We start from the raw sequence: 8,446 nt of genomic DNA on the forward strand, positions 1-8,446 counted from the left end.
TAAAGCATTAGATTAATCATTACTCGAACCCAAGCCAAAGTTTATTCCCACATCTCCCCTGTTTTAGTTTTTTGATGATCGCGGATGCCTCGATAGCTTTTCGCCATCTGCAACAGCAGTTCTCCTTCCGTAGGTTTCACCCGACACATTCCTAAAAGTCCAGGGGGACATTGGATAATACAGCATGCACAAAGAGAAAGTATAAAAAGCAATATCACTCCAACAATTAGGTGACGAATCCATGAACCATCTGGCAATCAGGACCAAAGTGCAGACCACACGTCCAGTCCCTCGCCCTCCAATTGTAATGGATTCTCCTTCAGGGTTTGTTCCATATGCTGTATAGTAGTTGTAATGTTTGGAGAGTAATCAGAGATATACATGCAACAATGCGTATGAATCACAGCGCAAACTCCCCCTTGCGCAGCCAGAATAGTGTCCACCGCATATCTGGTTTGCAGGACAAAGTCAAGAATTTTGCCTTGTTCTTCTTCAAGCAGCTTTAGGGTTTTAATGGTGTCTTTAAACATAGTAACTGTCCAATTGTTTAAACGATGCAAATCTCTATAGTTCATCATGACTCCTAAAGGGGGAATAACTCCCCTTGATATTTGTGTCCAGTAGTCATGGGTCAAAACAGAGTTTACTTCCGTTGCGGAACGCGCATTGCGGATATGAGCGGTCCCCAAAGTTTTTTGAATGAAATGAGATGGGATTACTTTCCCAAAGGTGCAGACCCCTTTCCCTCGTGCTGCCATGCGATCATAGGCCATCCGTCCACACAGCAACCATAAATTTGCTCCCAGGAGATGACCAACCTTATTTGGCTCAGCATAGATTAGTTTTGCAAAGGACTCCATTAACATAGCCAAATAAGTGGACGATGGTGCGTTAGTCCCATCCGCACATTTACGCAACCGGTTGCTGTCCTCCGTGGTGGGACAACATGTAGCAGGAATATATGGACACCCATTTTCATTGATCAAAGATGTAATAGAAAATCGAGAAATGTTATGTACAAAGTAAGTGAGATTTTTAGTTTTCATGTCATCCGGATAAACCCGATTTCCATTGCTAATAACAATTGTTTTGTTGCAAAATGGATATGTCCCCAAGTAAGTCATATTCTCTACCGTCTCATTGTGGGTCCAATAGATACCCACCATCTCTTGGATCCGGCTTCCAAGGTGTAAGGTAGTTATGTTTCTTGTAGTCCAACTGCTGGACCACGTCCCCGAACAACCATAGCATTGTCCCTTATACCAGTCACCTTCAGCCAGAGGTACTGCAACCATTGGAAGCCCTGATGTTTTGTGAGTTGGCATGTGCATACATACCCAACAATCAGTTTTGTTAAGAAGGTTTGCTAGCTTCCCCATGTCCTGGATCAACGTGTTTCTTTTCCATTCCCCCAAATCCACCCCCTTGCCCCTTTGGCTGATGATAAGGATGCACACAGCGAGCAGGAACCCAAACAACTGTCCCCTCATCTTCAACAGCAGCATATCCTCGGCCCCAAGTTATCAGCGGGACAGGTCCTCTCCACGTTGGATCTGGTAATCTCCTATACCGAACTTTCAGTCTTGGCGTACCTGCAGAAGGGGAGGAAGCAAAATGCCTACTGGCTGCCGTAGCAGCAGGAGATCCTGTCATGTTTAAAAAATTTAAAGTATATAAGGTAATATTAAGAATGTTTTGTATGTAAGGCAAACCATATCCATCCACTTCCCCCGTTTTTGTTTTTATATGAAGGAGTGCTTGTTTGAGTGTCTGATGAGCTCGTTCCACAATGGCCTGACCAGTGGAGTTATAGGGAATGCCAAATTTATGTATAATTGACCATCGATGACAAAATTCCGCAAAGGCAGTGCTGACGTAAGCAGGGCCATTATCGGTTTTTATCTCCATTGGTGGCCCCACATGTGTGAAGGTACGGAGACAATGGTTGACTACATGTTTTGTAGCCTCTCCTCATTGAGGTGTTGCCATAATGAATTCTGAATAGGTATCAACGGTGACATGCAGATGGTGCCATGGTTTGAAAGGAGGGTGTTGTGTGATATCCATCTGCCATAGCTGACAAGCAGATGTCCCCCAAGGATTTACTCCTTGAGGAAGAGCAGTGGATTGGGCACTGCAACTAGAACATTGCTGGATAATAGCTGCTGCTTCTGCAGCAGTGAGCCCAAATTGTTTACAAAGAGCTTTGGCATTTTGATGAAAATAGCTATGTGAGTCCCACGGAGTAACAGGGGAAAGTGAGAGACAGGACATGGCTGAGGCAGCTGCGTCAGCCACGTCATTCCCTTCCTGCAGTTCCCCGGGAAGTGGCTGGTGGCTGCGAATATGTGCGATATGCAAAGAATGTATGTGAGAATGAAGACAGTTTTGCAGGGCTAAAAACAAACTCATAAGATTAGCATCAACAGATGGGGAAAGATAAGCAAATTCAATATTAAAGTATTAATTGATAAACGTAAAGAGAATCCACAATTAGATTTAGTGGTTCTTGCGCAAATTCCTGTAAGGCCAAAATAGCAGCAGCTAATTCAGCTCTTTGTGCTGATTGCTGAGGAGGGGTAATCTTTGTTTTCCATACCCCTTCCTGTCTCCATGCACAAGCACCGTAGGTCTTACCACCGTCCGCATAAATGGTCATGCCCTCAACTGGCTGCTTAGCAATAACTGAATTAAAATTTACAGATACGTTTCGAAGCAACTGGAAACGGGGGTCACTGGGGGTATGGCAAGAAATCTTCCCTGGCCAATTTTCAAGAGCAATTTGCAATTCAATGGATTGACTATACCAAGTTTCCCACAAAGTGAGGGAGATAGGTAAAAATAACTGAACTAGATCTATGCCATATAAATGCATACTGTGATTTTGGCCTTTGATGATTAACTCGCTATAAAGCATAGCCATAGTAGAAACTGTTTTTCTGGGAGTATTCTGCAAATGCAACCATTCAATGATATAAACCTGCGCCTCATGTAATTGAAATAAAGCTGCAGTAGGCAAGGCTGGAGTTTGTAAAATTGCCAAAGCAAATGGAGTGTCGGGAATGCATTGATCAACCCAACGCTGCGTTAAAGCCGCATTTACGTGTGCCAGTACCTCCCTTTGTTCTGCTGATAAGTTTATAGCAGAATCCGGTCTCACGGAGCCCTTTAGGGCCAAGAACAAGGGCTGGAGTACCGCTGTAGTTAACCCCAGGTAGGGTCTAACCCAGTTAATTGTTCCTAGTATTTGTTGTAATTTTACTAGAGAAATCTTTTCCTCAATTTTGATTTCCGGAATGACCGGATGAGCATAGGTTGCAAGGACCTTATGCCCTAAGTAGGCATATGGCGTTTGACTTTGAATTTTTCTGGGGCAATATGAAGTCCAAATTGCAATAATACCTCTTTAAGGCAAGGTAACACTGCCTTAACCATTCCCGGCGGGCCGGGAGCTGCAATTAAAATATCATCCATGTAATGGTAAACCTTCCACCCAGGATGGGAGGTTCTGAACGGAGCCAGAGCCGTTTGAACATATGACTGGCACATCATTGGACTGTTTAGCATTCCTTGTGCAAAACCTTCCATTGGTAACGAAAGGTAGGTGCATTGTTATTCAACTCAGGTACGGTAAAAGCAAATAATTGCTTGTCATCTGCATGCAAAGGGATAGAAAAGAAGCAATCCGCAAATCTACTACAACTAGATCCCAATTGCGTGGGATCAGGTTCGGGTTAGGCAAACCACATTGTAATGCTCCCATTGGTTGAAGGATGGAGTTGACAGCTCTCAAATCATGTAAAAATCTCCATTTTCCATTTTTCTTTTTGATAACAAACACCGGAGTGTTATACGGACTAGAAGTTGGCTCAATGTGTCCTAATTGTAGCTGCTCAGCTACCAATTGATGTAAAGCTATAAGCTTTTCCTGTGTGAGTGGCCATTGGTCAATCCAGACTGGCTGAGAGGTTAACAATTGTAATTTTTCCATTATCCAATAACAATTTTTGTGCGGAACTGTGACAGAAAATCTCTACCCACAAGTTTATGTGCAGGGGCAACACAAGAGGTTGAATCCTTGCAGTCTCGCCAGTTGTTCTATGCAATGCCGTCAACCAATGTACACTACTTCTTGCAAATTGCATACCACCCACTCCACGAACAGCCGGAGAATCTTCAAGCACCCATTCATTAGGCCATTCCTTTTGGCGTATCACAGAGACATCTGCTCCAGAATCTATAAGGCCAGAAAATGATTTTTCTTGAATTTCAATTGTCATTTTAGGTTGGTCTGTAGTCAAATTTTTTGTCAGAGCTAGCAATTCTGCAGCAACTGGAGAACTGGCCATTTCAGTGGACCCAAAACCGCCAGTTCGTGGGATCCCAATTAAAGGATTCATAGGAATGTATGGAAGCAATAATAACTGGGCAATAGAGTCACCGGCCATTAATGATGTAGGAGTATCAGTGTATAATTGTACCTTAATAACCCCTTTATAATCTTGATCAATAACCCCTGGAATAACAAAGAATCCCTTTTTTGATGCAGAAGACCTGGGAAGTACCAATCCCACTGTTTTTTCTTGCAGTGGCCCATGCAAATGAGTGTCCTCAATGTACACTTGATTAGGAAAAGTCACATCAATTGAGTTCAGCATTTTTAAACTCAAACCTGCACTCCCAGTAATTGCAGGCGATGCTTTTGTGACAGCCTTGGGAGCGGGGGCTAGCTGCACGCCCCAAATTTAGTTTCCCGAATTTTGATTTTGATCAGAGCGACATTGATTTGCCCAATGAAACCCTTTTTGCATTTCGGACAGACTGACTTGAGTGGACGTCCTTATTTTTGTTTTTGTTAAACGCCATTTCCCCCGGGATCGGCACTGGGCTTTAAAATGGCCAGGCTTCCCACAATTAAAACAATTCCCTGTAGGTTTCATCCCTTTTTGTAATGCCATAGCCAAAGTCTCCATGTTGTAAGCCTGAGAACCCACCACTGCACATGCCTTTAACAGATCAGCCAGAGTAACCTCACCTCTAGCCACCAAAGGCTGTAAGATACGCTTGCAGTCAGCGTTTGCATTTTCAACTGCCAATTTCAGCAAAAGTTCCTTTGCTGCTTCCTCATTAGAGATTTGCCTGGTAATAGCCAATTGTAGCCTTTCCACAAAATTGTTATAGGACTCAGATGCTGTTTGCTTAATTTGAGAAAAAGACCGTGCCGGGGTTCCCACATCCTGGATGCGGGACAACGCCCCAAGGACAGCTGCCATAACCATGGGAAATATGTGATCAGGCAAATTAGTAGCTTGATCAGCAGTAGATTCAAACAAGCCTGCCCCATAGATTTGGTCTGGCATATACAGCCCCCCCCAAATTTCATCCCCTATTGATAGTTTCCCTCTGGTATTCTGAATCAAAAACCACATACTGAGTAGAACTCAATATAATTCTCATTAAATCTTTCCAGTCATTTGGAATCATGAGTGAGGAAGCCAAACTTGTCAGGAACCCCTTTGTAAAAGGACTTTGAATACCATAATCTTTAACTGCTTTCTTAATTTCCCTAAGTACTGCCAACAGAATCGGAACCCATTCAGCCTGCATGTTGCCTTGAGCATCCACTTGCCTATTAACTGGAAACAAATTCATCTGGGGAATCTCATCAGGCTCTAATTTCCCTTCATTGAAAGCCTGATGCATCATTGCTTGAACTTTTCCCATTTGTGGCTGGGTTTTATCCTCCACAGGCGTAGGCGCTGTTGGAGGTGAGAAAGCATACTCCAGTTTTGGAGTTGGAGGGTGCAACACAACTCCTTTATAAGGAGGAGGTTCTACTAAAGTTTTTAAAAGAGGTTGTTGCTGGGTCTCTAAAGCAGTCATAACAACCTTCCAATATGTCAAAATTTCAGCTGTTGCCCGTGGCTCTTCATGAAGGATAGTTCCAATTTTCCTCCACGTGTCTAACTTTAAAGAGCCTCTCTCTGAGTACCAGGGGCATTGCTGCCAGATCTCTTGCAGCAGCCTTTTCACATTACCTTTTGAAAGAACTATTTGCTCCCCCAGAGGGTTTAAAGATTAAGAAGTTTGTCCTGACTAACTTCAGCAGCTCACTAACATGCCGCTCCTGTGGCTGAGAAAGTTTTTCCCCCATGTTCCTGAAAAATCCTATTGTCCAGCAATAGTTAAGTACGTACTTTACCTATTCCAGGCGAGGAAACACGGAGGTCCGGACATGTACCACCTGCAGTGGATCACGTCGGGGTCACCACTTGTGGTAGTCTCCCATGGAAAGAATGAGACACAAGCGTGTGTGTACTCAGGATGGGAGCCAAGAGTAAATTCCAGCGCTCCCTTTTATTGAGATTTTAGTACATAGTAAGCATAATCACAATGTGGATTACAATAATTAGATATAGTACAGACTTGTTTACAGTTGTCTGAGCTGCTTAATTGTTTCTAGTGTTTGCTTTTAGTTTCCTTGCTTATCTCAGTGACCTTTAGGCAGACATGTATGTATAAAGCATTAGATTAATCATTACTCGAACCCAAGCCAAAGTTTATTCCCACAGTTCAGGCAAACCAGGCTGAACCAGTAGCATTTCACCACTGGTATACATGATAAATCACTCCTACATTTAAAAAGTCTTTTAAACTTAAAATATTTTTTTTTACTTTTTATTTATCTTTAATTTTTCTTTTAAACTAAGACTTAAGAGATAAACATGATAACAGGAAGGCTCCATATTAATTATGACATAGGTAGCCAGCATTTATTTGACACTGACTGATCTTAGATTGTATTTAGGGAAAATAACAGGAATTAAGCATAAATAGTGAAAAATTAGAGCAAATGAAGAAATGTTTGTGCCTTATGAATGATTAACTAGAGATGGGGAAATGGATGGAGAAAAGAAATAAGTTGTGTAAATGCAAATTTAAAATGTCATGCTAATATGTAATCTGTTGTGAGGAATACATGGTGTTTCTTGGGGAGCAGAGGGGGTGGCTTGATTTAACCTATGGTTAAGAAGGGAGAAAAGCTATAAGCTACATATAATCAGTCCATGATTAGAACAGCCTGTAGCAGAGGTGGTATTCAGCAGGTTCTGACCAGTTCTGGAGAACCGGTAGTGGAAATTTTGAGCAGTTTGGAGAATCAGTGGTAACCTCCCCCAGGAGTGGGGAGGGAATGGAGATTTTACAGTATCCTTTCCCTGCCATGCTCACCAAGTCATGCCATACCCACAGAACCAGTAGTAAAAAACTGTGAGTCCTACCACCACTGGCCTGTAGGTGGTGTAAATTAATTAAATGTCTCTTTTTAAAGAAAGTAAAAAGTGCTATGTTCTCCACATCTTGCTATGGAAAGGAAAATTAGATATATTAGAAGAAACATAAAAGTCAGTTGAATGCAGTGAGAATTGAATAGGTAAGAATTATGTCTTATAATAACATGAAAGGATGAAGAAAGGAGGAATGCATTTGGAATTAATTGAAAAATAGCACATTTTGAACTGTATATCATGGTCAAACATCAGCATTTGACCACAGGAAATGTTCTATGACACTTTAGTTTACATCATAAAATGTGTTGTGATAATTTTTATGTCATAAAACATTTTATAAAATTTGCCTAATATTAATACCACCAGACTCTTAGGTTTCTGGATCCATTCTGCAAGTTAGTTCATTTGAGGCACCTTGGTTCAAAAGTTTTGCCCTATGATGCACTATTTCACTCAGGCTACAGACACCAGAGTATTACTACTATATAGATAGTAATGATGTAAACATGAGTTAGCTATTTTTCCTTTCATCCCCCCCTCTTATTTCATATCTTTAACTTCCTTGACTTACTGCTTGTCCCTTTTCTCTTTTCTGTAAGAATAGATTCTCCACAAAGGAAATGGTGTAATCTATGGTTTAGACCAGGTTGGCACTTACATAGTTAACTACAAAGGCAGTCTAATCTTGATGGTTTAATGTAACCTACAGATTTGACTAGAAAGTTGAAATCAAAATATCAGGAGAAAATATTCCCAAATTACTTCCATATTGTGAGTTAGAAAACAACATAGTCATGTTTGTGAAGTCAACAAGTTTGAAAGCACCTTTATCTTAAGCTTCTTATCATTCACAATTAGTTGTCAATATCAGCATCTCTATTCACTCAAGATTTCACTGAACTGATGCTATCAGTATTACAGTCCCATTTTTGCTGCCTTGATTTGATTTCATGGTTATTAATGTTGTCATTCTAAGCTATAGAATGACACTTGTTTTAGATGGTTTGAATTTTTGTTCCTTCAGTATTCATTAGTCTCTTTTGTTGTTGAGTGGAAAGCAGACTAAATTTGTAACTAAATACCATTTGAATAAATAAATTTGTTGGAGAGGATGAAAACAACAAAATTTTAGACATACAGGAGCCTGGGATGAGTAT

General features: G+C 41.3%; 1 long non-coding RNA gene across 1 annotated transcript; it reads right to left on the reverse strand.

The window, feature by feature from the left end:
- Positions 1 to 1,411: 1,411 nt before the first annotated feature.
- On the reverse strand, positions 1,412 to 5,336 carry LOC148129289 (uncharacterized). The gene is made up of 2 exons (XR_015746077.1): positions 4,862 to 5,336; positions 1,412 to 1,625 (listed from the first exon to the last, which is right to left on the reverse strand). It is a non-coding gene; the product is annotated as an uncharacterized LOC148129289 (long non-coding RNA).
- Between the last annotated feature and the right edge of the window lie 3,110 nt (positions 5,337 to 8,446).

The sequence above is a fragment of the Notechis scutatus genome, chromosome Z, assembly GCF_049901735.1.
Source record: "Notechis scutatus isolate UNSWTSFEM ecotype Mainland chromosome Z, rNotScu1.2, whole genome shotgun sequence".
Lineage (NCBI taxonomy): Eukaryota > Metazoa > Chordata > Lepidosauria > Squamata > Elapidae > Notechis > Notechis scutatus.